Source organism: Poecilia reticulata, chromosome 4 (assembly GCF_904066995.2).
Source record: "Poecilia reticulata chromosome 4, P_reticulata-male-v2, whole genome shotgun sequence".
NCBI lineage: Eukaryota > Metazoa > Chordata > Actinopteri > Cyprinodontiformes > Poeciliidae > Poecilia > Poecilia reticulata.
In genome coordinates this window covers 3455500-3482128 of record NC_088833.1, presented here as the reverse complement: position 1 = coordinate 3482128, position 26629 = coordinate 3455500, and the positions used below count along the sequence as shown (strand labels likewise).

Sequence of the window (26629 nt, the reverse complement as noted above, 5' to 3'; positions counted from 1 at the left end):
TTGATACTTTCTACTCTTTCCAATACATTTATTTTCGCTAGGATGCTTCATGCTGCTTCCTTCCCAAAGTTAAATAATTTAATTTCTTTCTTCATCCAGCTGAGTGCTGATATCTCATCCAGACTGAACCTAACAGCGTATCTGTCTATCTATCAATCTATCTATGGTTACAGAGTTCCTCTTATTAACCTCATGCCCTCTGGGGCATCAATAATAGAAAAAGAACTAATTTTGAATTTGACACCAAGGATTACCGGCCTTTTGCTTTACAAAACACCTCCTCCATCAATTATTGAGAGAGCAAATCCAATACGGGAGTGCAGGGCTGCATGAAGAGATGCGGAGCGGCCCGGAACCAAAACTGACTTTTATGGATTTCAACTGATTCATAATGGAAAAATAAAATAAGAGAACATGAAATTTTGATCATTTTTAGTTTTATTTTATCTGAATTATTGTGGTCGGCTGCAATAGTTAGGTTATCTTTGATACTTTTCATAATTTAAATCAATAACTCAACATTTTACAGGAAAAAAATTGGTGCATCTTAAAAACAATGAGCATTTATTTATTAATATTTTACTATTTGAATGTGTTTTTACAATGTTACATATCAAATGTTTGGACAAAACACAGTCAGAAGCACTTTTACCCAGGTGAGGCAATCTGAGCAACACTGTGAAAACTATGTGGTGACATAAATTATGAATTAAAACCGTGCATCAAATGTCACATTGACTGACATGTAAAATCAGGTGAGCATCAAATAACAACCTGCTGGCATTCTATCCTGTTGTGTGGCTCACCCCCAAGCAAGTTTGGTAAGATAATCATTTAATTAGAGCCAGACAACAAAACAGATTAAAAATAGATGTAATCCAGTTCTAATGATTTTTCTGTCTTAGCGCTTCACTTGTATTTTTGATTTTCTGATGTAAAAACGGAAAGATGGAGCAGGATCTTAATTCACTCATCCAAAATATTATTCTTTTCAGAACGTCACAGAATGCAAAATTCATAATTAAATGCTTTTTAAATAACTAAATCCCAATAAGCTGGGTTTGAATCTAATTCAGCCCAAATTATCAACTGAATTTAGTTTAATCAATATTATGATCCACTGCAGTGAAACTGAGTTGAGTTCTCAACATTACCTGTGATATTATCTCTAAATCCAGAAAAAGTCATTGACTTTACAGAAATCCCTTGTCCAGATGAAAGAATCCTGAGTGCAGACACTGAGCAAAGAATACTATTATGAAAAGTAACTAAGTGACACAGACATTGTTAATGGCCATGAAAGAGATTTTGCTAAACACATAAAGACAGAGCCAGGAGCACTTTTAAAGGAAAAGTGCTGTATATTGTTTCATCCAGGAAAGACGCAAGCTAACAACACAAAACTTGAGACAGGAGTACATTCTATGCAAAAAAAAAAAACAACTTAAACATAGAAAGTACCCAAAGTTAATGTCAGGAATTGTTCCAAAAGATATCTTGCTAGCACAGAAACACAGAACGAAGAGCCCTTCGTGGGGGGGCGCCGATTTATATTTTCGCATCCACCTGAATAATGTGTAGTTGCGCCCCTGCCCATGGCACTTCAACAGTATTATTTTACCTTTTATCTGGAAATAGTGTCTGTTTATTCTTGCCATACAGTCATCTGTATTAATTATTGCTCAAAAGGTCTTGCCATACCAGTTTATTCCTCCGTATTTACTTTAGTTTCTTAGTTTATTCTTGCATTTAGTTTCATTTGATTCGTATTATCCTCTCTTGGTTTATTGCTATGTTCACTTTAGTTTCTTTACTGTTGCTAAATTTATTTTATCGTTTATTGACGCTCAGTAATTTTCCCTCATCACCTGCTGCGCCTCCTAATCATCATGTTTCACATCATGTGTTGATTTTTTCACTGTTCAGCGTCGGATTCTCTGTTTTTATGCCATAATTCACATCTAGTTCGTCGCTCCGTTTTATGTCCCGCTTCTCCAGTTTCAGAGTTTAGCGCAATGTGCGCGTCGTTTTGTTGTTTGTTTGTTTTTTAACTCCCTAAGGTGCAGGGCGGTCGGGAAACATATCGATAGTGAAAAGGCAGACTGACATAAACCTTTTAAAACAACGGAAACAATTTTGGTGTTCTGATTATTGAAATTTAAAAGTGCTGTGGTACCGTTGTTCCATCAAACCCGTTTCATGTCGGACCCCTTACAGCACCAGTGTTAACGCTATAAAATGAACGCTCTCTATCAGTGGTATCACCCATGGAGGGATTTCTTTATTTAAATAGGTTCATTTTTCAGAGGGATACAAAGTCGTGATTTTAGTAATTACATGTTTATAAGAGCGATTTTCGGTTGTCGGGCAGCCTTCAAACGGACAAAAAAAACACTTTTTAATATAAGTTGCTGCTTTGACATGATCACAGAACTGCCAAAACATATGTAGCTACATAAATACCAGACAAAGTGAATCACAGCAGCGTCATCAGCCGGTGTAACGCTGAACTGATGCGGAGCGGAGCGGAGCCATGAAGCTACAAACACTGAATAGAAGAAGAGCTGCCATCGATACAGTTTCAGCCAAGCATGATTTAATGTTACACAATATAGTTTTACCAAGTTGCTCAAAGTCTAAACTAGTATTGTTGTGGATTTAAGGTGTAAAGTTTACCTTCGACTAAACGCCCCCCAAAGGCATCCCAACGCCCCCCTTTTGTAAAAATGTCCGCCAGCGCCCCCTACCGTCCTCTGAACGCCCCCTGGGGGGCGGTACCACCCACGTTGAGAACCGCTATATTAAAAGATGAGTAACTGTAGCTTTATTTCATCCAGGTACGAGACAAACTAAACACAAAAACTAAGCCAGTAATACTTTCTACGCAAACAAAACAAAAACATAAAAAGTACCCAAAGTTAAAGGAAGGAGTTTCTCCATCAGTTGCCTTATCCATGAAAGAGACTTTGCTAAACACACAGAGCCAGGAGCACTTTCAGCGGAAAAGAAAATCAAAAATGGTATACAAAGTTAACAAGAACAATAGATCCACCATTGTTTTTTTCTACAAAAACAGTTGAACAGAGATACTTACTCAGGAGTACTTTCCATCAAAAAAGAAAAAGAAAGTACTATGTCTGCTCTATTTCTAATTTTGAAAGTTTTCTATTTTCAAAAAAAAACTTATTTCTTTTGAAAGAAAGAAAAAAGCTAAGCACACAAAAACTGAGCCAGGAGTAATTTCTGTATAATACCCATAATAACACATTCATTCTATTGGCTGAGAGGTTGCCAGGCAACGGTACTTTTCCGTTCCACGCGCGAGCAGAAAATGATTTGCAAGTGAGCAGAGAGGTTTGCAAGCAGAGATTTGATCCAAGCAGAGAAGTTTTGAGCGTGAGGAGAAAGGTTTGAGAAAGCACAGTGAATATTTGAAAGAGAGCAGAAGTTTTGAGAACAAGCAATACATGTTTTGAGAAGAAAGACACAAAGTCTTGCTTTTAAACTGAAAATGTGTGCTCTTGACTTTTGGCAGAAAAATGCTCTATAGGCTTTCATCATGCGAAAGGTATTGAAAGGGTATTGAACAGTAGAGGCGCACGTCAGTAGATTAGAATATCAACAGTGATGTCAGTAATTGGACCACTTCTTTCATTAACGACTAATCTAACATTTTATTTCAAATCCAGTAATCAGATTAAAGTTACTTTTCCAAATCACTGTGCGTTACGATTCCTGTTATTTTTCTAATAATTTAATTTAATTTCAATTATGCGTCTTGGGAAGTGACAGCTCAGCAACATTATCAGTACCTGTGATTTGTAAAAAAAAAATTTTTGTTGTTTTTATAACAGGTATTAATGTTTAATGATGCATTAAAATGCTCTTTAATGGTAAGTATTGGCAAAACTCAATGTAATTTTTATATTGAAGTGACGGAGGGCTGACAACAGCCACAGCACTTTATGTATAATTTGGCACTTTATATATAAAACTACTGAAAATAACTAATGAAGTAACTTTTAATCTAACTTAGTGACTTTCCAAATCAAGTAGTCAGTAAAATATCTGAGTTACTTATTCAAGGAGTAATCAGTATCTGTGCCATCGTTGATAATCAAAAAGTTCAATTGTTCAATGAAGTTCTATGAACTGATTTATCTTTAAAGTGAAGAACTTCTATGCTTTTTTCTCCCTGCCACATACACACACACACAGCCATAACCTGTGGGGACTTTACATTCACTTCCCTTCACTTTCTGCAGCCTGACCCCTATCCTAACCCTCTGAGTAACCTTAATCATCACAGACCTAACTCCTAACCCAAAACAGCATTTCCCCTCATGGGGACCCAGAAAATGTCCCCATACGGAGCAGTGGTCCCCATGACACCGTATTGTTGACAGAATTAGGTCCCCACGAGGATATAAAAACCTGGTTCTCCCACACACACACACACACCAAAAAGCTGTTGTGAAACACTTAAAACAGAACCGAGGACGAGTTAAATGCGATCTGCATGGGACTGGTGCGTGAGTACGATGTGGTGCGAGGATTACTAGAGCTAATACCAGGTGTTAGAGAGCAATCAGCCAACCCATACGCGCACACGCACGCACACACACACACACGCGCGCACACGTCACAGCCTGTCTCCAGGCACCTCTCAGCTCCATCAGCACAGGTAAGACAAACAGAAAACCCACGCATGAATGTGTGAATCACCATCCACTCTCCACACGCACGCACACACACACACACACACACACACACGCACATACACACTGAAAAGAGAAAAACATGCATACATCATCAACAACCTGCACATACACACATAAATACACAGATATCACAGTGCATTTCCAGAGCTGGCTAGCTGCCTAAGCTGCTAATTACAGCTGTGTGTGTGAACTCTCACTCTCACTGACTGAACAACCCAACATTAAAACACATGAGAGAGAGAACCTCAGGGTAGTTCCTCTATAATCCATATTTAATGGCTTACTATAGTACAGCTTGTGGTTGTGTTCTGCTTGTGTTTTCATTACAACGATTAAAAGGATATTTAAAAAGAAAAACCTTCTGTTCTGTAAATAGTTTCAACATTCAGACTTTCACCTTCATGCCTAATTTTCTTTGATATGGATACAAGAACACAGTTGAGTCTCCTAAAGGCTATACAATTGGTATATTATTAAAGAGAAACCTTGAATGCTCATAAAACATTGATTTTATGTATATTTGTAATCAGTCTTTGCTTAAATGGTCTAAAGAATAAAAGGCATAAAAAACACAAATTCAATTCAGTTTATTTACGTAGTCCCAATTACCAACAAATGTCATCTCAAAGACACTCTGTATATAAAATTATTTAAATTCAATCACACACACATTCCAGTTGATCCATGTTATCAGCCAGTACACAATTCTCAATTAATTATTTGAAGTAGTTTGTTTTTTGTTCCAAACTTTCAAATGATTTTAACCATTTTCACAATTTCTGTCTTAAAAGAAATCAAAGTTTTCAAGTTTTTTTGAGCTTGATTGAACAAAATTATTCTGCTATAAGAGAAAGATTTGAAAACTTTGAAAGATTTGAGTCACTTTCTTTCAAAACACTTACTGCATTTAGCGAAGTTTAAGAAATTAAATAAAAGCTGATTAGGTACAGCAAAGTCGGCTTTTCAGTAAAAGTCTGCATAGATGTTGTTCTACTTGCTATAAAAAGAGAAGTACTTTGTATTGTGAGAAAATCATATTGATTAGAATTTTACCCTGATTACAAATAAGGTCTGGGCCGGTTTCTAAGTTGGCTATTTTCATCTTTTGTAAGTCATGCTGTCTATTAGGCCCAACCAGGTGTGTTAATTTGTCTGTAATTCAGGCAAATTAGCTCGACTGGAACAAGCATAAGCCATGAATAAACTGCCAAAAACAACTTTGGAAAACAATTTCAGTTGCTCTGTTCAATATTTCCGCCCTTCACTTCCGACGTCCGTCATCATGCCTGGAATGATTTGGTGACGTAGTTGCAAATGGTCAGTAGAGAGAAAAATAACTGAGAAATTATGAAGTTAACACTTGAAATAGCAGCAAATAATGCAAACTGGAGAGTAGTAGAAGAACAAGGTGAAAAAAAGTGTCAGCATAACTACAGAAATAGTTCAAGATAATTTTTAAAATGATTAAAAAAAAATAACTACTTTCACTGGCAGAAGATATTTTCCCCATGTTAAAAATGAAATAGTCTGTCAAAACAGTTAATAATTATGGACTGTTGACTTCAAACAAGCTTCCATCTCTTGTAGAAAAATCACATTTTTTAACAAGTTTTGTCTTATTTCAAATGTACTAAGATATTTTCTGTAGAAACTAGACCAAAAAATATATTTTTTAAGTTTTTCAGTGATCTTTATTGAAATATCCTTCTTAATCCCCTGAGAAACCACTGTATCTATTTGAAAATATCACCAGAATTAAAGATATACATTTGAATTATGTAAGTGAAATATATATAAAAATTACTTCAAGTAAGAAAGCTACATGAAAGCATTTAGAAAACCTGATTTAATTATTCCCATGGATAGCGGTTTTGAACCTTGCCATCCAAAGTGAAACTTCCCATTTGAACTGGTTTGCTTGTTCACTCTCTCCAGTATTTCCCAATGCCTTAGTCAACATTTAAGCTGTCTGTATGCACACTGAAGTGTGTTTGTGTATATGTGGGCTCATGATTTGTTTGTGTGCCCTGCTGATCCAGCTAAGCCTTCACTTTATCTCCCACCAATGGAATTTTCCCACTTCTTTTCCTCTTTAAAACATATCACCGCTATAAACAGGCTAAACGCATTGGCTGTCCTATGATCTTATGTTTAATAAAAGCAAACCGTACATGCAGACTGTTGCTCTTTGCAATAGAAACTGAGAAATACAAGAAAAAATTATCCATTAATTGCAACAGACTGGTTTTAATCTTATGATGAATAAAATGTAGCCTTGAAGATAATTGCACCAGAAGAGATGTCTCTATGTTGGATATATGAAGTGAAAAGAGAAATGTTTTATCCAACGCAGAAACCAGTTTTGCTGAAAGATAATGGGAATTGTTGCAATCAATATCAGTCTCCAAATCACAAAGTGAGTAATATGGAGAAGAGAATCAATTAGCTGGACTCAACTCTACAAATTCAGAAAAATATTCTTATAAGGCCTTGAACAGGTTAGGATGCAAAACATGTTCACTACATGTTTTTGCACATCACGCCCCCTCAAACGTTTACACTTGCGTGAAAATGGCTGCAAACAGATGTGCAATTATACAACCATACATCTTTAAAAAACATTAGTAAAGCCTCCTGCACAACCAACAAGAACCCAGCAAGTGGTTTCTGGATGGGAAGTCAACAACAAAACACCAGTTTTTTCCAGCAGTCATTGTACAGCGCATACGTTAAAACCGGCTGACCAAATGTTCAGGAGCTCAGCTTGGGTTGCTAGATAACTGGATAGGCTTTGCTGGTGTTGCTAAATCAAAATCAAATCACGTTTTTTTGTATCGCACATTTCAGCAACAAGTGAGTTCAAAGTGTTTTACATCATAAAACACAAAAATACAAAGTGATAGAAGACAGTCAACAATTGAAAACATTACATTTTGCCAAGTTCATGCATAAATAGCAGAGCACATGCAGCTGAGCACTAATTTATAACACAGTGAAGCTGTCTGGTGAAATAAAATTAATATTTTTCCTACATCCTCAAAAAGTTAAGATACTTTAGTATTAACAACAAGGCCTTTCTTTGATTAATCTTTTCATCTGCGGTGACACAGCTTGTTTTCTGAACCGTTCAGTCTGGCGATTATTATATCAGTCCGAGACATCTGTGTGTGCAGTCATCTAGAAAGCTCTACGACTGTTACCTTCCTCCTCTGTCGTCACCTCAGGTTTACAGTACTATGGGCCTACATACACACACGCACACACACACACACACACACACACACACACACACACACACACACACACACACACACACACACACACGCACGAGCACACACATTTCAATACAAGTGAAACTAGAAAATGAGAATTATGAAGGGACATGCATGCTTGCACATATTTAGGATGGATCTCTAGAGGAAGGAAGGATACATTTTTTACACTATCCACATATGAAAGCAAGTTATTTTTGTTAAATAAACTTTCCAGTCATGAATCAATATCAGCTTACGCTTGATTAAAAGAGAATGTCCAGTTTTAATTACTTAATTTTTAAAAAATGTTTGAGCTCCATAACTTTGATTTCGGAGGCAAATATAATTTCTGAGAATTTGTCTATTGGAAATACTTTAATAATCTGTTTTTCTTACTGTTGATGGAAGGTTTCTTAATATTTTATTCTGAATAGTAAAAAAAAAAACCTTTCATGTAACATAAAACAAAAAAACTGACTTTGAACATACTTATGCACAAAGAATCTCACATTATTTTGAGAATCTGCTCAGAAACTGCTTCTGAGTTACAAACTTTCTGCTTTCATTGGCTGTTTATTCGAACATGTTTCCTGAAAACGACTTTCCCCAGAATGACTGGGGAAAACAGCATCTCAGGTTGTCTTCATACATGATAGTCTTGTAGACTTGGTTTAATTAGGGACCAAAATTGCAACATTTTCAGCTGCTGCCGTTTACTTTCTCATTGAACAAACTGAATATTTGAAAAACTTGTTCCCCTCCTTGCCTGTGGGGGCGCTGCACCAACAACTACAGAAGGAAATTACATAAAAACCTCTGAAGAAGACTCAGAGCACAACTTCCTTCTTCATGAAATGTACACAAAAATGGAGTAGTGTTAGATTTTAGTGGTTGTAAGATTTCACTGTTGTCTTTGGTAAAAGACCAGGAGCCATTTCTTCCAAAATTGATAGACTGGCGCATTTGTTTTGGTTGTATTTACCCAGAATGCCCTGCATTGTTGTATACTTCCTGTTTTTGGAGGGGGTTCCGGTTCGCTTGGCGGTCACATATGCTTTTGAACTTCTAAAGCATTCACTTCAATCGAACAGAGATCTAGGGTTTTAGGCAGATGAGTGGTCAATTACACATTCACACCTCCATAAACTAGACATTCTTGAAAAACAAATTGGAGTTTGATTAAAGTGCATTAAACAGGGATTTGTTTCATTTCTATCCTGGATTCAGTTTCCCTTGTGAATTGATTTTAGATAAAGCACATGGTGAATTGATACATGTTCAACTTTAATTGTTAACTTTGTACATTTAAATTCCAGCACCTTTACTTTTTGTTGCATTCAATGTTACTCTGACTTTATTTTAACTTACAAAAAGACAAAATTAGTCTGCCAGTAGAACTAATAGTTTTATTAATAAATGTTAAGGAATTATTTAATTATAAGAAGCCCATATTTCTTGCTGACAAGTTATGTGTAAGCTGGTTTTTGTTTTATTTCAGTCATACTAAAATATTTACACTAGAAACTAGGCAAAAATACTAAGTCAAAACAGGAAAGACGAGAAAACATTTGCATATATGCAAGTCAGACGTGACTTTCTAACAAAAAGTAGTGACTCTCCTAAATGTTAGATTATCTATCAGTGCTACAACAATTAAACATTTAAAACAACTGAAACTGGGAGAAACAAGGTTGTATAAGGAGCCTAGTTTAAACTGGCACCATGCACAGAGAGCAGAATGGAGAGGAAGGGAAATAGATCAAAGTAACTAAGAGTGGCATGTTGGGGTCATGAAGTCTCGGTAACAACCGTTCGACACTATCCAGTGGTTGCCATGGAGACGTTCCCTACTGGTAGGTATAGGGAAATGGTTTAGCAAACTGAGCCTCAGACTTGCTTTCTATAAAAAATAGTTAAGATAAAAAGAAGAAAGTGACCAAGACTTTGAATACTCGAGAGATTGTCAAGGATTTCTTACTCTGTAAGCTTGGACCTTGTAAAAAGTTACAGAAATGCACTGAATGGTCAATTACCAGAAACAGAGCATTAGCTTTTCAAGCCTTTTCAGACATTTTTACCAGGAGTGGCAGCAGGGGTGGAAGGATTTGCAAATGGAGATTCTTTACAGAAATCATATGCACATCATTAGCTGCCTTTGCTTTACAAGTGTATCCAAAGCTTTTTAAATATTCCACTAATGTTGGGGAAAAAAACACAATTTCACAATTGCAGTGTTTCTATTAAGAAATATCCTTAAAAAACATGTTGCGCCATCATCCTCCAACCATTTCCTGTCAACTACTTCGTTTCCACCAGTAGTAACATCCGGTTGTTGATCACATGTCTTATGATATGAAGACACAATTAAAATCACGCATGAATACGTTTATTCACATAATAAGTCATTAAAAAACATGAAGTGCCATCATCCTCCAACTACTTCCTGGAATCATCTTCATCTTTTCTGCCAGTAGTAACATCCAGTTGTTGACATGAAGCGTGATACAAAAAACACAAATTTCAATACATTTTATTGAACAATGCGAGTCTTTTCAAAATTGGGTTGACTTGAAGCAATTATTGTTATAATTCCAATTTGACCAATTATATTAGCAATGGAAACTCAGTTATTTTGGGTCAATCCTTCTGAAAATAAAAAAAATTGTCTGTTTACTTGTCATATTTTTTCTAAAAGACAACAGTTGTTACAACTATTAGCCAACTCAAGAAGCCAATACTTTGGTAATTAATGGTTGAATGTTTTTATCCAGGCCAGCAGCTGATAGTTGGTGTTTGAAAATGCGGAAGTAGTGCGGATGAATCCGTCAGCGCGCAGGATTAGAGCGAGTGCAGCTACAATAAGGAGCTTTTTACTACTCCTCATCAAAGAACATTTTCCTGCACTGCCCGACTCTCCACACAAACAAATCAGAGCTCACGCTGCTCACAACACACCTGTTGGTGTGTGTGCATAAGTGTCTGCAGCAGAACAAACCCTCCTCCAAGCAGCAGGATTTAAGTGAGTACATTTAGAGATCAGAGGTTTCTCAGGGCGATAATACAGCAAACTCCACTCCCTCCCTCCCAACTAAACCAAACCAAATACACCTGAAAACACTAGCACAGGTATGTGTGTGTGCGTGTGTGTGAGGGGAAAGAAGAGGGAAAGGGGAGTGAAGGGGTGGGAAATAGAACGCAAAACCTCAATCTCACAGGTCAGATGTTTTTTACTCTTTTGTCCTTTTCTCTCTTGTTCATTCGTGCATAAAGGAATGTTTTATAGAAAAAATGCATCACATCTAAGTACTCAAATGTTAACATTATGCACAAACTCTAAAAGAATCTTAAGTTATCCAAAATAGTTTATTTTGACCACAAATATACAGATCATCAATGTTTTTGACATCACTTTCAAAAACCACACAAACTGTATTTCCATTTGAAAATGTTTGCAAAATTTCGATATTCCTCTAATGTTGAGAAAACGAAATTTCACAATTGCAATATTTCTAATAAAAACTGACATTAAAATCACACGTGAAGAAGTTTGTTCATGCATCATCATCCTCCAAACTCCAACCACTTCCTGCTGTCTTCTTCAGTAACATATTTGTTGATCATGTGAGTCATGATGCGAAAAAGTTTTTCCATTGCAATTTTGTGAAATATACATATTTTAATACATCACCTCCTCTTAGCGCAAAAAAAATTATTGAAAAATGTGAGTTTTCAAAATTGCCATGTTTCCATTATGCAAAATTGTTATTGTAACAATTGACCGCCATTATCCGGTCAATGCAAAGGCATCTACACACTGTAAAACATTAACTTCATTTAGTTGTCTAACTATCACTCTTTAAGTCAAATAAATCTTTAGTTTTTTCAAATTACTTGTGCCCAGTTCAAACTAACATTTGAGTAGAATTTATTTTGATGTTTGGTAAAATGCATGATTTTGTTCACAACTTAAAAGTTGTAGTTATTTTAACTTGGTAACGGTTTAGATTACAGTATTAAGTTAAAACAGCTCAGTTCAAGAGCAGGGAGCTTAAAAAACATTGTCTAAATCAGTGGTTCTTAACCTGGGTTCGGTCGAACCCCAGGGGTTCGATGAGTCGGTCTCAGGTGTTTGGCGGAGCCTCTGCCGCGGAGGTAAAGCCTCATTAACTTGTGTAAAGTTGTGATGACGCGCCCCGCATTGCCATCACTTGCTGCAGAGGATCAGGTTACATTGCTTAGCCAATCAGAGCTGTGGAGGAGCCCTGATTGAAGGAGCTCCACTCTCAGCAAGGATTTGAACTTGTGTCTTTAATTACTTCAGCAAAACTCACAGTTTTTACCAAATTCTGTAGCTTTCGGTGAACTTCTAAATCTGCTCCTTAGTCGCATCTTTTCAAGGTTGCTACTGCCTCTAGTGGCGTGGAGGTGGTAACACAGCTAATATCATTACATTACTAAATCAGAATACCGCAAAGTCTTTATTTATTATACATTTTTCATTTTCTTAAGAATGTAGAGCTAATTAAATGACCTAAACAAGACCTTAAAGTGTTTTCAGTTTCTCTCTATGGCCAACCTGTTGAAACTGTGGCACATTTTAAATACCTTGGGTCGTTCCTGGACAGTCAGCTCAACTTTGCTGAAAACACTGATTATATTTTGAAGAACTGTTCTCAGAGACTCTACCTTTTAAGAAGACTTGGTGATCTTGGGGTGACCCAACTCGACTTTAGTTGGGTCACCCCTATGTCTTAAATTTGGAGGAAAAAAAAATCATATTTTATTTATCACTACAGAAGGGTTCAGTGAATGCGCATATGAAACTGGTGGGTTCTGTACCTCAAAAAAGGTTAAGAACCACTGGTTTAAACAATTTTTCTTTTTGTTAAATCAGCTTAATTACATTTACAGATTCTGAGTCAAATTAAAACTATACTCTTCAAAGCAGCAGATGGACCTTCACCTTTGAATGTTTTACAGTGTTCACACATGTTGACCCGGTGCTGGCGGGTTCTGGATTACGGCGCAGCTTTGATGTGAAAACTGAGGAGGGCTGAACTTCCAGGGTAATTCAATAATTACAGCTGTTCTGAGCAGGAAGATCAGCCAAAAACACAAAATACCACCAGGTACTTTTATATTTCTATTGCAAATATCTTTGTAATCTTGAAATAGACAAAACTAACTTACAACTAACATTTCAGCAAGATATAAAGGTTTGTTTTAAATAAATAATTCCTTAATTCATTTTTGGGAACTATTTTTATCACAGTATTCATACATGTTTCTCCTTCCTGTGTGTCTTCTTGTGACGTTTCTGCTGACGTTTTTCTGAAACACTCTTCCAGTTCAGCAGTACGCAAATAAAAACACCAGTAGAGGTATTTCCTTATGTCTTATCAGACACTAGATAGTGGGTCTGTCTATCTTGGGTGTATGTGGTTCGATAATTATCAGGTCACAGCGTTTCATGCTCTGCTGCTACGCCAGAGGTGAACAGTTGCTATGCCAACATAACATGTTGGATTTGATTGACATGTTAAGCCCAGCCCTCCCAGTTTTCATGTGAATTTCTCTCTGACCAGGTCCAAATGACGTTCACTAATGACTTTTATGGTTTAGTCATGCCCTGCTTATTTACTACATATACAAAACGTGGCTCAAAGGAATGTGGCAGTCAAGCGAAGCCCTTCGAAAGTGACTCACGGTTTGTTTAACTTTATCTAGTTGGAAAAAGGTCAAAAGATACGGCTTGGGCTGAAAATGTTCGACTTGGATGTGGAAATAATTTTTATTCACTTTGATTTTATGTATATCTCACTTTTAAGGCAGAAATATGAGCTAACATCTAACAAAGCAAGACAAATAATCATCACATTAGAATGATCAAAATAAAACTTAAACAATAAAGATACAAATAATCAAATATGTGTGATCAGTTTACATTTAGTTTATTCTAAGTTATTCTTCTGTTTTGTTGTTCTGCTTATTTTTACTTGTCAATTTTAGCACACATGAGATGGACATAGGAGTCACAACATGAATATTTACACAAAGTGATGAATAAAAATATATTAAAAATGTATAGCAATAACAGATTCTTAAAGTACAATAATTTTGGCTAAAATGAACAGATGGCTTAAAAGTTATGTTGCCTTACAATAAAAGAAAAGCATAATATTGTAAGAGAAAACTACATAAAACAGAGTGCAAAATAAATACACCAAGTGTTGACAGTGTGTAATAAAACTCATAAACCTCTTATATTTCTTTTATTGGGGTTTTCTTGTGTCTTTTTAATGTTTTCTTTAAATGTCGCTTCTAATATTTACTCCCAGTTCCTCATGTTTCCCATTTATTCCCTTTAAATGTGGCCTGTTGGTTTTCATGTATCTGGAAAAAACTGAACCAAAATTACCATATTTTAGCTGAAAACGAATCACAACCTGAAATAGAAATATTATTATTATTGATCCAGTACTTAAATGTTTCAGATTTTACCTAAAGAACTGGGACTTCTGAAAAATGTAATGTGGGGTACCACAGGGTTCAATCCTGGTATCCCGCCTGTTCAATATCTACATGCTGGCTCTTTTATGGTGTAAAGCTCTTTGAACTGCCTTCTTCCTGAAATGTTCTACACAAATAAATTTGTGTATTTGTGTAGAACAAGAATGAAACTTAAATGTCATTTACAGCCAGTAGTAATTTCCCACACTGGCCTTTAAAGATTAAGGGGTTACATTTGGGAAAATATGCAATTTGCCTCAATTTCTTGCAGATATTTTGTAAAGATAAGGTCAGTTACGGTAACTATAGTGCAAAAAGAAAATATGACTTAATACACCATCCATTTCTAAAAACCAACCAGCAAATGTTTATGTTTTCAACAAAGCCTACATTCACTAACAACTGTTGTCTGTTCAACAATTTTCAAACACCAATTGTGAGCAGAACTTGAATTGAGGTCATAAAATCTTAAAGATTGTAAACTGCAGCTGAGCTCACCTTGTTTGTGTTATTACAGCCGTTTTGTGGTCTGGAAACAGAAGGTTACATGTTTTCATTCTGATTTTATACAACTGCATCTATGCTCTGCTAGACGCATGTGTGTGTATGCATATATATGTGTGTGTGTGTGTGTGTGTGTGTGTGTGTGTGTGTGTGTGTGTGTGTGTGTGTGTGTGTGTGTGTGTGTGTGTGAAATCAGATGAGCTCATTGTAGCACTATGAATGACTCTGGTCATAGAACCTCCTCCTGCCAGCCATGTGCAGCCTGGTGAAACCCAAACAAGAGATAAAGTTTGATGATGCCCACACACACACACACACACACACACACATGCACACACACACACACACACACACACACACACACACACATGCACACACACACACACACACACACACACACACACACAGAGTTGTGTTTTCATGTCTTATGGGGACTTTACATTGACTTCCATTCATTTTCTACAACCTAACCATTACCGTACCCCTAACCAAAAGTCACTTCACACCTTAGCCCTAAACTCCCAAAAACAGCATTTCCCCGCATGGGGACAAAGAAAATGTCCCCACAAGGAGCCGTGGTCCCCAGAACCCCACATTGTGGACAGATAAAGGTCCCCAAAAGGACATAAAAACCTGGTTCACACACACACACACACACACACACACACACACACACACACACAATCAGTATGCCAGTGGATGCTGAAGGGAACTTGAACCCTCATGTTGCGCTGCCAGGTGATCTCATGTTTTGGCCAAAATATGAGAGTGGTGAGGGGAAAACAAGAACTGTAGTAAACATAGAAGTGACAATGTAATCTAATAACTGTTTTTATTTTAAGAATGATACATGAAGAGAAAATAAAAACACTGAACAAACAATGAATACATATAAATATGTTTAACAAACACCATTAGCTTGATCTCTTGTACCTCCCACACCCAATAATCAATTCTTATTTTTATTTTTAATATTAATTAGAAAAATAATTAAGTTTGTTTAGATAATTACAGAAAACATAATAGTTGGCAAATAAAAGTAAATGGGAAACAACTTGTTTTGTTGAACATTAAAACTTTTATGTTTTTTCATAAAGTTGAATTCTTTACATCATTTTGTTATAGTTTTAATTCATGGAACATCTTTTGTTTACATCATATTACATTGCACAATTAGAATTGGACAAAATGTTACCAATTCAACATTTGCCCTGAAGGAAGAGGGGGCAGTAGTGAGCAATGCATGTGTGTATTTGCAGAAGAAGAAAAATTTATTTTTTATTTCTAAGTGTGAAGCAAAGAAAAGCATAAAGCTCTTCATTGCTACGTGTTGTAGATTTGTTGGCTCAGATGTCGGCCATCTTGGTATCCATCCTTTATTTATTCATTTTTAGAGCGTTCATACGTCAGTGTGAGGTGTGAGAACTTGCTCTAAAGGCCCTCAGGTGTTGTCACCTGTTCTTCCAGTTCACAAGGCTTCTCGTTCGCCGCACCTGATACTCCTGTTGTACCTGTTATAGTGGAAAATCTGACGTCATTAATTTATTTTTCTCTTTCAACATTGACATCATAAGCGCAACAGATTAACTAAAAAAACACAACTGCCTCTGCTGACGTTGAACAAAGTCATAACAAACTTGTGAGTAATCTAAGAAAAATTACTGTGTACATCAAACGTCTTTCGAAGTATTGATGTGTCTAAATAAATTTGCAAAAAACGTAATTCTTAAGTTTAAAAGTGATCTGGACACAAGATGTTTAGCACCATTTTCAATATGCAACAGAAAAAAGACAGAAAGCTTTTAGCAGCTGATTTAAGGCCTAAATAAAATATAGTATTTTGTTAAAATAAGGAAATAATGAAGGTGTGGCAAATGGATATAACTTTTTTAGCGTATTTTTAACGTCCATATTGCCCGGTTGTGAAAATTTGTTCCTTGTTTCTATAATCCCTCCATTTTTCCATCTCAGCCGCAGCTCCACAGTTTGTGTTTCTTATTTATACAAAGACAAGCGTTTTTGTTGTTAACCGTCCAGAAACGACTTACTTGATTCAACCTTGTTGTTGGTTGTGCAGGAGGCTGCACTCCTGCTTTTCAAGCATGTACTATTGTGTTATTGCACATGTGTTTGCAAACCTATTCATGTGTGATTCTTATTTAACTTGAGTTTTTTTGACGTTAGCAGAAGATCAACAAAGTTTTAAACATAACTTATAAAGGAAATGCAGCTACTGACTGTTTAGTGTTTTTTATTCTCTCCCTTCCAGCAAACGACTGGCTGTTAAAATTAAACCATTGAGGAAAAAAAAAGTCTTGGCCCCAAATCGGCTTAATAAACGTACAGTGTGGGATAATAAACCTGCAGAGTTTTAATTTTGGCTAAACTGCTCCTTTAAGAACAGAGGGAGGCACTGGAGTGAGACAAATGAACGAGGGAAGACTGGAGAGGAGAGGGGAGGGATGCAGGGCAGTCACCTGTGGTGTGGGAATGGAGCAGTGCTCTCCGTGGGGGGGCGGTGGTCTCCTGCCACAACACCCCCCAACCCCAGTCTACCCTGCTTACTTCATCTTCCTGCCTCCTCCTGCTGCCTTTTGGATGCAGCTGCAGGGCAAATCAGAAAAATTGGCTTTGCACAAATTAGAAGAACAGAACAACTGATGGGATAAACAAATAATGAGTTAAAATGAGTTAAAATAATGTAACTTTCTCCAGATGCATCATGTTGGTGTTACATGATGAAATCCTGAGGAAAAACAAATTTGTTTAATACTTTGTGGGGACCGTTTTCTTGACACTTCATTGTGGGGACCGAAGCCTGGTCCCCACAAGGGGAAACACTGTTTTTGGGTCAGATTTAGGACTAAGGTGGGATTTGAGTTTGGATTAGGGTTAGGATGAGGTTTAGGGTGCAGAAATGAATAGAAGTCAATGGAAAGTCCCTAAAAAGATAGCCACGCAAACATTGATGTGTGTGTGTGTGTGTGTGTGCGTGTGTGGGGGTGTGTGTGTGTGTGCGTGTGTGGGGGTGTGTGTGCGTGTGCGTGTGTGTGTTTCCCTCTGTCCCCTAGGCAGCTGCTTCCAGATGACCCCCTAGCAGCGAGCTGTCACCGGACATCTGCATCTCACACACACACACACACACACACACACACACACACACACACACACACACACACACACACATGTTTATGAGCCTCTGCATGTACATAAAGTGTGATGGCCTCTTTTCTGCTTGGTTGGGAATCTGTCACAAGTATTTGCGTCTCTCCCCCAGCCACACGAACGCTGACAGCCTCTGACACGAACCGCAGGAGCTGGACAGAGCGATGCGCGCATGGTGCTGATGTTAATGATGAGAAAGAAGAGAGGAACTACAGTAATGCCAGAGTTATGGACGGGACCCCACATCTCTGTAAACACACACACACACACACACACACACAGTCAATATGAAATGCAGCTCTTTTCTTATTTGATCGTTTTATATTTGATGAGTTTTTTTTATGGATTATTGGCTCCTGGGCTGTTTTTGTGAAGAAATTTGTTCCTATTTAAGATGTTAATTCATCTGAACTTTATACTGAATAGCCAGTTAGAGAATATCTGTATTTACTTATTTTGGACCCGTTGCCATTAGCAGGAGTAACGGCAGCATGTCTTTGTAAAAGTATCTGATTTTACCAATCCTACCTCTCTGTGCAACACTGGGAATGAGGATCATTTGATCAGAAACCAGCTGGACATAATACTTAATTACTCTAAACACTGACAGGTTTTAACTGGTTTCTAGGCCTTCAGTTGTTTTTATTTTTCCTTCTTGTGTTCAACACTTATTCCTTGTTGCACTTAGGTCTGTCGCCACAAGCAACGAATAAATTAATTGCGTAATAAATTGAAACAAGTTTGTTTTTCTCATTTCTCTCTTTCTATCAAAAACTGAATTATAAAAGTCTCCAGTCAGGTATTTTGGTCTCAACTTGTCCTTTTTTTGAAGGATAATTTTGTTTACAAAGACTTTATAATTAATTTTATTTGGTGTGTCTGTCATTTTGTTTATTTTGGACATTTAAAATGACTTCCAGTTCATTAGAAATGAACATTTATTGAGTTTTATTTATTTGTTTTTGCACTTTTACCATTATATTACTTGCAAATGGTCTGACAACAACAATATTATCGTTTATCGCAATACATTTGTGGACATTTTGTCATCCAACTAAATGTGTTGCTGTGACAGACCTGGTTGCTCCTCGTTAACTTAATCTGTTGTTGACATCTGGTGTGAATTTCATGTCAGCAGAAATATAATAAGATATATTTGCTAAGAAAAACATCAACATATTCAGGACTTTTTTTACCTGCCGCATATTTAACTTTACATATTTAACTTCTAGCTTAACTGACCTGCTGAGTTGTTGCTCTGTTTGTGGCTCTGATGCTGAGAGGTCAACTAAAATGAAAATCTGTGTTTGTCTTGATGTTTTTCCATTTATTCTCTTTTTAATGGTAAAATGACAGGATCCGAGTTGTTTGGAAATGGCCCCAGATGGGCAGCAACAGTAACTTCTCCAAGATTATAATGTAATCCCAGTTTCCCACTGCCAGGATTCCTCCGTTTGTCACAGATTGAGTGCAGTAGATTAGCAGCACCTGGCTGCTTTCTGACGTTTTAACACCTGCAGCAGGAAATGCTTCACATTCTGCTGCAGGTTGATAAAATTCAGCGTTTCATCATTAGAAACTGCAGCAGATAAATCCATGGATTCTGAAGAAACGTTTGTTTTTGCGGCTGTTGTAGTTTGAACTTCAGGTGACAGCAGTAGATTGTTCGGGGTTTCTTGCTCTTTTCCAGAATTTCTATTTAGTGTTTTTTCCATTTTTAATATAGTTTAACTTTAAATCATCTGCTTATTCGGTGGCCAGTGTTTAAATGTGTAAACTAGACAATAAATAAGACACCAATAAACTCTTTATCTTGGTTTTTCTAAGGAGTTTATGGTGTAAAAATCCATCCGTGAAACATCTTCATTATTCTGAATTATTTTCTGATCTGACTCTTTGATAACAATGTTTATGGTGGAAAAGGAGGAGAAATAAGGGAATAAAATATGTAAAACTCTTATTCTCTTTGAAAGGATGCATTCAAATTGACCACTTTTCTGGATTTTTCCAGGCTGCTTTACAACTTCAGCTAAATGTATAGATTGGCTGAAAATGAAATTATAGATTGTGACTAGTTTAAAAAAAAAATATGGTTATTCATCGTGTTTTTTCGTTGCAGTTAATCTTCAACTATACCAACATCTGGACAAAAAGGTGACAAAAATCAACATTTTGGCTCTTAGTCAGTGGAATAAGCGGAATGTATTGATTTTAGTTTATTGATAGGTTAATCAATGTTAACTTACAGATGTGAGAGACTAACTGTCTTTAAAACTTTTTATTTTTAAAAATAAATTTGCTTAATAAAACCACGCCAATATCAAAAACTCACGTTTTTTGATAAAAGGTTTTTGTGCTATAGGATGTATCGAAATTCACAAAACTGCAATGAAAACACTTTTTGGACCACACAAGTCATGTGACCAATTACTTAATGTTACTACTGACAGAAATGCCGAAGAAGACGGCAGGAAGTGGTAGGAGGATGATGGTGCGGCGTGTTTTTAATGACTTGATGCGTCAACAAACTTATTTATGTGTGATTTTAATTGTGTTTCTTATTTAATGGAAATGCTGCAATTGAAAAATTCTTTGTTTTTTTACATTAGCGGAACATCGACAAAGTTTTGCGCAGCAGAGAGAGAGAGAGACTTGGTGACGGACAGGAAGTGAGAGCTTTTCTTCCCAATCGTATCTAACTCGTTCTGCTGTGCACACAAGCTGCACGTCTGACAGAGTTTTCCAGCAATCTCCTCTAATCTGTTGAAACAATGTGCTGAGGTGTGTGTGTGTGTGTGAGTGGTGCAGGGAATGGCAGGGTCCCACACCACCATGATTGGGGTTAAAGGTCATCAGGGAACCAGGGAGCTGTCGTACTCCATTAGACCGTCCTTTGGGACCAAACTAAAACTGGAGTGAGCCATGCTGAAAACTTTTTCTACAGTCACCTGGACACTTAGTTTGCACACGACCACACAGGTTCACACACAGCCGTCCACCATTTGACTCCTTAGTCAGTTAAAAGTGAATAATTAGTTTTTGCTCGTTGTTTTCTATCCTAATCTGTTATTTGGTGAGCGTCTGTATTTCCATTCAAACGGCTTTAAGATGAAATGTTAAACATTGAGAGAAGGAAAAATAACGACGAAGTGACGCCAGCAACAGGTGAAGCACATCAGTCACGCCAACAGCTTTTATTTTGGTAATCCACTTCCAGTTTATTGGCATGTGAATTTGCATATTTGCTAAATATTTACCACTGAGCTAAATATTTAATTTGAAACTAAATGCTTGGTTTGCTAACTAAATATTTAGTTCAGAGTTGAATATTTAGCTTTGAGAGATAAATGCTAAATAAAATAAGCTAAATATTTGTATTTATATTAGTGACTAACAGCTAATTATTTAGTTTTAAACTAACATTAATAAATGAATAAATAACATGGTGAAAATATGAATATTTTTCTCTTATGACAGGCTAAATCACCAAAATCATCCCAGCGGTTCACACAGTTTAATCACCTGAACCTAATCTGTATTTTTGATGATCAACATCTATGTAACACATGTGCTCCAGTATTACAGATATAATGCAACTGCAGCAATGGCACCGGAGTAAAGTCACCTGATGTGAGCCAGTGTCATGGCAACGGTTTCCTGGCTGCAGGAATGTGCGATGCAGAAAGTGAAAGTCAGTCAGGAATGTGCACAGCCAGGACGGTTTTATAATCCTTGCTAACTCATGAGTTACTCCAACAACAAGGTTTTGACTTTGACTTTGGCAAGAGGCTCCAGCATCACAAAATCAGGAAAAATGCCTAAAATTGCAGCGCCTGGTCTGATACTTGGGAATATTATGTTTTCTAATTATATTATCGAACACAGTTTGTAGAAACTGGCGTTGAGCGAAGCTCCTCTTTGCTGTCTCACCTGCTCTGGCTTCGTTCTCACACTTATCTTGCACAAAATGAAGCATAGCTGCCTTTTTAAGATAAAATAATCCTTTAACCATCGGCGTCTGTCTCCTGCGTGTTTGCACCCGACTGTCCTCAACGTAAAATCAACAATGTAACAGCCGAGAACTTTCCTCTTCTCCTGGGACTCGTTCACAGCCTCCAGCCTCGTCGTTCTACGGATGGAAAATGAACTTTTGAAGAATGCTGCTGAGTTAGTGACGGGTTTGTCTTTTCTGCTCTGAGGCAGCTTTAAGGTTTCTGAGCGGATGGTTTCCTTGACAGAAAGTATTCTCAGCTGTCCGCGGCCTATTTATCACTGAAACATGGTGGCTGACTGTAAGCGCTACAGTGAGACGTGTGGTGATGGAGAAGAAGCCCAACCTTGACAGCAGCTGTGTTTACGCTTGCAAGGAGACGGTTAGCTGTAGCCTTTCCACTCTCTGGTGGATCTACGGGACAAGCAAGCAAATATATCGATCAATGTTCTAGTTACTGCTAATCTAAGGCAACTCTAAGCAGGCAGGTTTTAAGGAAGTCTGTGTTTCAGCAGCTCTGCTGTTTTCTGGAAGTTTGTCCAGATTTGTATATTGCTGTATTTCCAGTTAAATGAGTGACCAGTGGATATTTAAGTTTAGTTCTGTGTCGGAGGTGATGCACCACAATGTGCAGCTAATGGTTATTTTAGTAATTGATCAAACTTTTGATTATTCTGACCATTAATCGGTTATTCAGATTGAAAAATGTGCATATTCTGCAGATATTTCATTTAACCACTTACGCCTTTCTATGCAAAAATAATTGTGTTTGACTTAACTTTTTTTAATTAACTGATTAATTAGCTATCAAAAGAGGCTTGGTAGATGTTTTAACAGAATTTGAACCAGGTGAAGCTAAAATTAGGCCACTTGAGTTCTGGGTGACATTTACAGAGCAAAAAGGTTTATTTTCATGTTAAATGAAAAATGTGTGTATTTTCAGCTTTGGCTCAGTTTTGGTGCAACTTTTTGAGTCTATAAACTTCAGGAAACAGATTGTTATATTAGTGGATGATTAATTCTTTAATCAATTCATGATGATTAATCCAGTTAACCGTTTCTGCTCTAATTTTTTTAATTAATTATGGATTTTGATGTATACCGTCATTTAAGACATCATGATCTGACCAATTAGGAGCTGTGGCTGGAAGGTTCTCTGATTCCCAATATTTCACTTTCAACAGCCACATATTTTCATGCCCTTACGTTCCCCTGTTGAGCAACATTCGCTCTGATAAGGAGACACAAAGGCCACCTGTGAGAGCTGCACTGAGATGTTGGGCTTTGCAGAAAGTCTGTGTGAGCCGGGTGGCGATGGCGCAAGCTGCTCCTGAGCAAGCACTTCATGTTTAGTCCCAGTCTAGTGGAAAAAAACCTGCCAAACCAGTCCCCTCCGCTTTGCTGCATATTGCATGCGTGTGGGCTACTTACCTCACCAACTGCTTTAGGAAAAACATCCGAACATTCATCAAAACAGCAGAACGCAGATCGCGATAAGACCCTCCTGTTTTCGTATGACGGGCCTGTTTTCGAGCCGGCGTTCCCGCTGCAGCAGGGGGTGAGCGGATCCCGTGTGTGCATCTCGGAGGAAGGTTAGCAACGCCAAACATACAGGCAGAGAGCAGGCTGCAACTGGTTTTAAAGCCAACGAGCGTCTACCTCTGATTGGAGCTCAGCTGGACCAGAGATAAGAAAATCAGGCCTGAGTTCGTGTGTGGCTCGCAAGCTGCTGCTACCAAAGCAGCTTCCCCTGTAGTTTGATAAATTAAAGCCTGATGCAAAAAATACTCTCAAGAGGAGGTAAAATTAATCACGTATTTTAACCAACCAAACAAAAACATAATTCAAATAATTTAGCTGATTTGGGATTTTCTGTTTTGGCTGAACTGCTGCATATCAGTAAAACGACCTACAGGCTGTCCGCACATCCTTAAAAAGTCTTAAATTCATGTATCTAGAATTAAGGCCTTAAATGTCTTACACTTAGTTGAACAAGTGTACGGTAATCACAAGTCTTACATTTAGTGATTTTAAGACTATTTCATTTGGTTTCTGTGTAGTTTATTTTCTGTCGCATGCAGATGTCGTCGTTGCGTTCTGGTGGTTGAGGCTGCTGCTAACTAGCTGCTAACATACCCTTTCTAGCTAGCTAGCTTTTAGCATCTATCATGGCAAAGTGAACATGTATCTGTGACTCAAGGATGTTGAGGCTACAGTTAGCTAGCTGCTAACATCCCCTTGCTAATTAGCTAGCTTTTTGCATCTAGCTTATAAGCGCACGTTTATCCCTAACTGGCTGGATGATGTTTATCGTTGCCACTGGCTCGCTTCTGTTGCCAACCTGTTCGATGCCACATTCATTCTGTGCAGAAACGCTCGACACTTCTACTGTGTGAGTTATATTCTCTTTTGTACATTTCCATCATGGTGTCTTAAATTTGAATCACAATGGTCTTAAAAAGTCTTAAGATGTGTCATATCCTTCGTCAGGGCAGATAGGTCAGGTTTTCAATTTGAACTTTAAGTTAGAGTAAAATTAAATGTTAGTTGATGTGTCATCCATCCATCCATCCATCCATCCATCCATCCATCCATCCATCCATCCATCCATCCATCCGTTCCTTATCAAAATCTGAGTCACGAGAGCAGCAGAGATCCCCAGCCCTTCCTCCCACTCATTTTAGGAAACTGTAATGTTTTTCTGAGATTTCATCTTCAGGACGAGTCGTGGGCCCTGAGATGCATTTCAGCATGCAGGCTGACTCACCTGAGTCAGTTTGCATCGCCTCTATCACATTCTTAGGGCGTAATAACCTTTTAGTGAAAATGTTATAATTTTTCCATATTTTTTTATTTTTTGCTGTTCTGCTCTTTATAGAAAGATGTTATAAAATAATTTTAAAAAACTGATTTTACCTGGTTAATTAGTCAGGCTTGGAGTACAGTCTTCAGTCGGCTCCTTGAGATCGGCAGTCAGGACCAACTAACATTTTCTATTTTTCTGTTTGGTTTGGTTCATGTCAGTTTGCAGCCTGTAATGTCAGCATCTGACAAAATGACTCTTAATGTAGCCTGATTGATTCGCCCCAAACCTTTAGACGGAAAAAAACATGACGAATTTGATTTGTTTTGTTTTGGGGGTTTTTTGCACCATTTTAAATGGAAACATAGCATGACAGTAGTTCCTGGTTGGCTCCTGGTTAGTTACAGGTTAGTTTCTGGTTAGTTACAGGTTAGTCCTTGGTCAATTCCTGATTAGTTCCTGGTTAGTTTCTGGTTAATTACAGGTTAGTTCCTGGTTAATCGCATGTTAGTTTCTGGTACGTTACTGCTTAATTATAGGTTAGTTTCTGATTAGTTCCTGGTTAACTACAGGTTAGTTCCTGGTTAATTACAGGTCAGTTCCTGGTTATTTCCTGGTTAATTACAGGTTAGTTCCTGGTAAGTTTCTGGTTAATTACAGGTTAGTTCGTGGTTAATCGCATGTTAGTTTCTGGTACGTTACTGGTTAATTATAGGTTAGTTTCTGGTTAATTACAGGTTAATTCCTGGTTAGTTTCTGGTTAAATACAGGTTAATTGCTGGTTAGTTTCTGGTTAATTACAGGTTAGTTCCTGATTAGTTCCTGGTTAATTACAGGTTAGTTCCTGGTTATTTCCTGGTTAATTACAGGTTAGTTCCTGGTTAGTTTCTGGTTAATTACAGGTTAGTTCCTGGTTAGTTTCTGGTTAATTACTGGTTAGTTTCTGGTTAATTACAGGTTAGTTCCTGGTTAGTTTCTGGTTAATTACAGGTTAGTTCCTGGTTAGTTTCTGGTTAATTACAGGTTAGTTCCTGGTTAGTTTCTGGTTAGTTTCTGGTTAATTACAGGTTAGTTCCTGGTTAGTTTCTGGTTAATTACAGGTTAGTTCCTGGTTAGTTTCTGGTTACATACAGGTTCATTCCTGGTTATTTCCTGGTTAGTTTCTGGTTAATTACAGGTTAGTTCCTGGTTAGTTTCTGGTTAATTACAGGTTAGTTCCTGAAGTAATCTTATATGGTTAAACATATTAAGATGCTTAAGAAAATGTCAAGGTTTCAACAAAAATATTTATTTTTGCTGAACATAGAAAACCACCATTAATTCAGACTTATTCTACACACACATGTTCAAACTTACACAAATGTATAAATAAAGCAATAGGTTGATGGCTGTAGAGCCTTTTTTACTGTTTTTGATGCCAGAAGCGACGCTGATTGAATAAACAATAATAAAAAAAAAACATCTGTAGATATTTATTCTGCAGAGTAAAACTGCCACATGCCTCCCACAAATCTGGAACAAACTTCCAGAAAACTGTAAAAAGGTCGAAACCCAGAGTTCCTTTAAATCTCATCTGTTTACAATTGCTTTTGAAACGTAATCGGTTAAACTTTAATCAACATTCTGATGTGTAACGACGGCACTGGACAAAATGTGATGCTTTAATTGTTCTGTAACTTTG

At 37.2% G+C, this 26629-nt stretch overlaps 1 long non-coding RNA gene across 3 annotated transcripts in view; it reads left to right on the top strand.

Moving 5' to 3' along the window:
- LOC103463118 (uncharacterized) overlaps positions 1–26629 on the top strand; it is a 151182-nt gene that overhangs the window by 110995 nt on the left and 13558 nt on the right. For 2 of the 3 annotated variants that reach the window (XR_533462.3, XR_533464.3), the window contains one exon: positions 18267–18942. The exons of the other annotated variant lie outside the window; for it this stretch is intronic. This is a non-coding gene — a long non-coding RNA (uncharacterized LOC103463118). Of the gene's footprint in view, positions 1–18266; positions 18943–26629 lie in introns of those variants that run through there. 3 annotated transcript variants of the gene reach the window in all.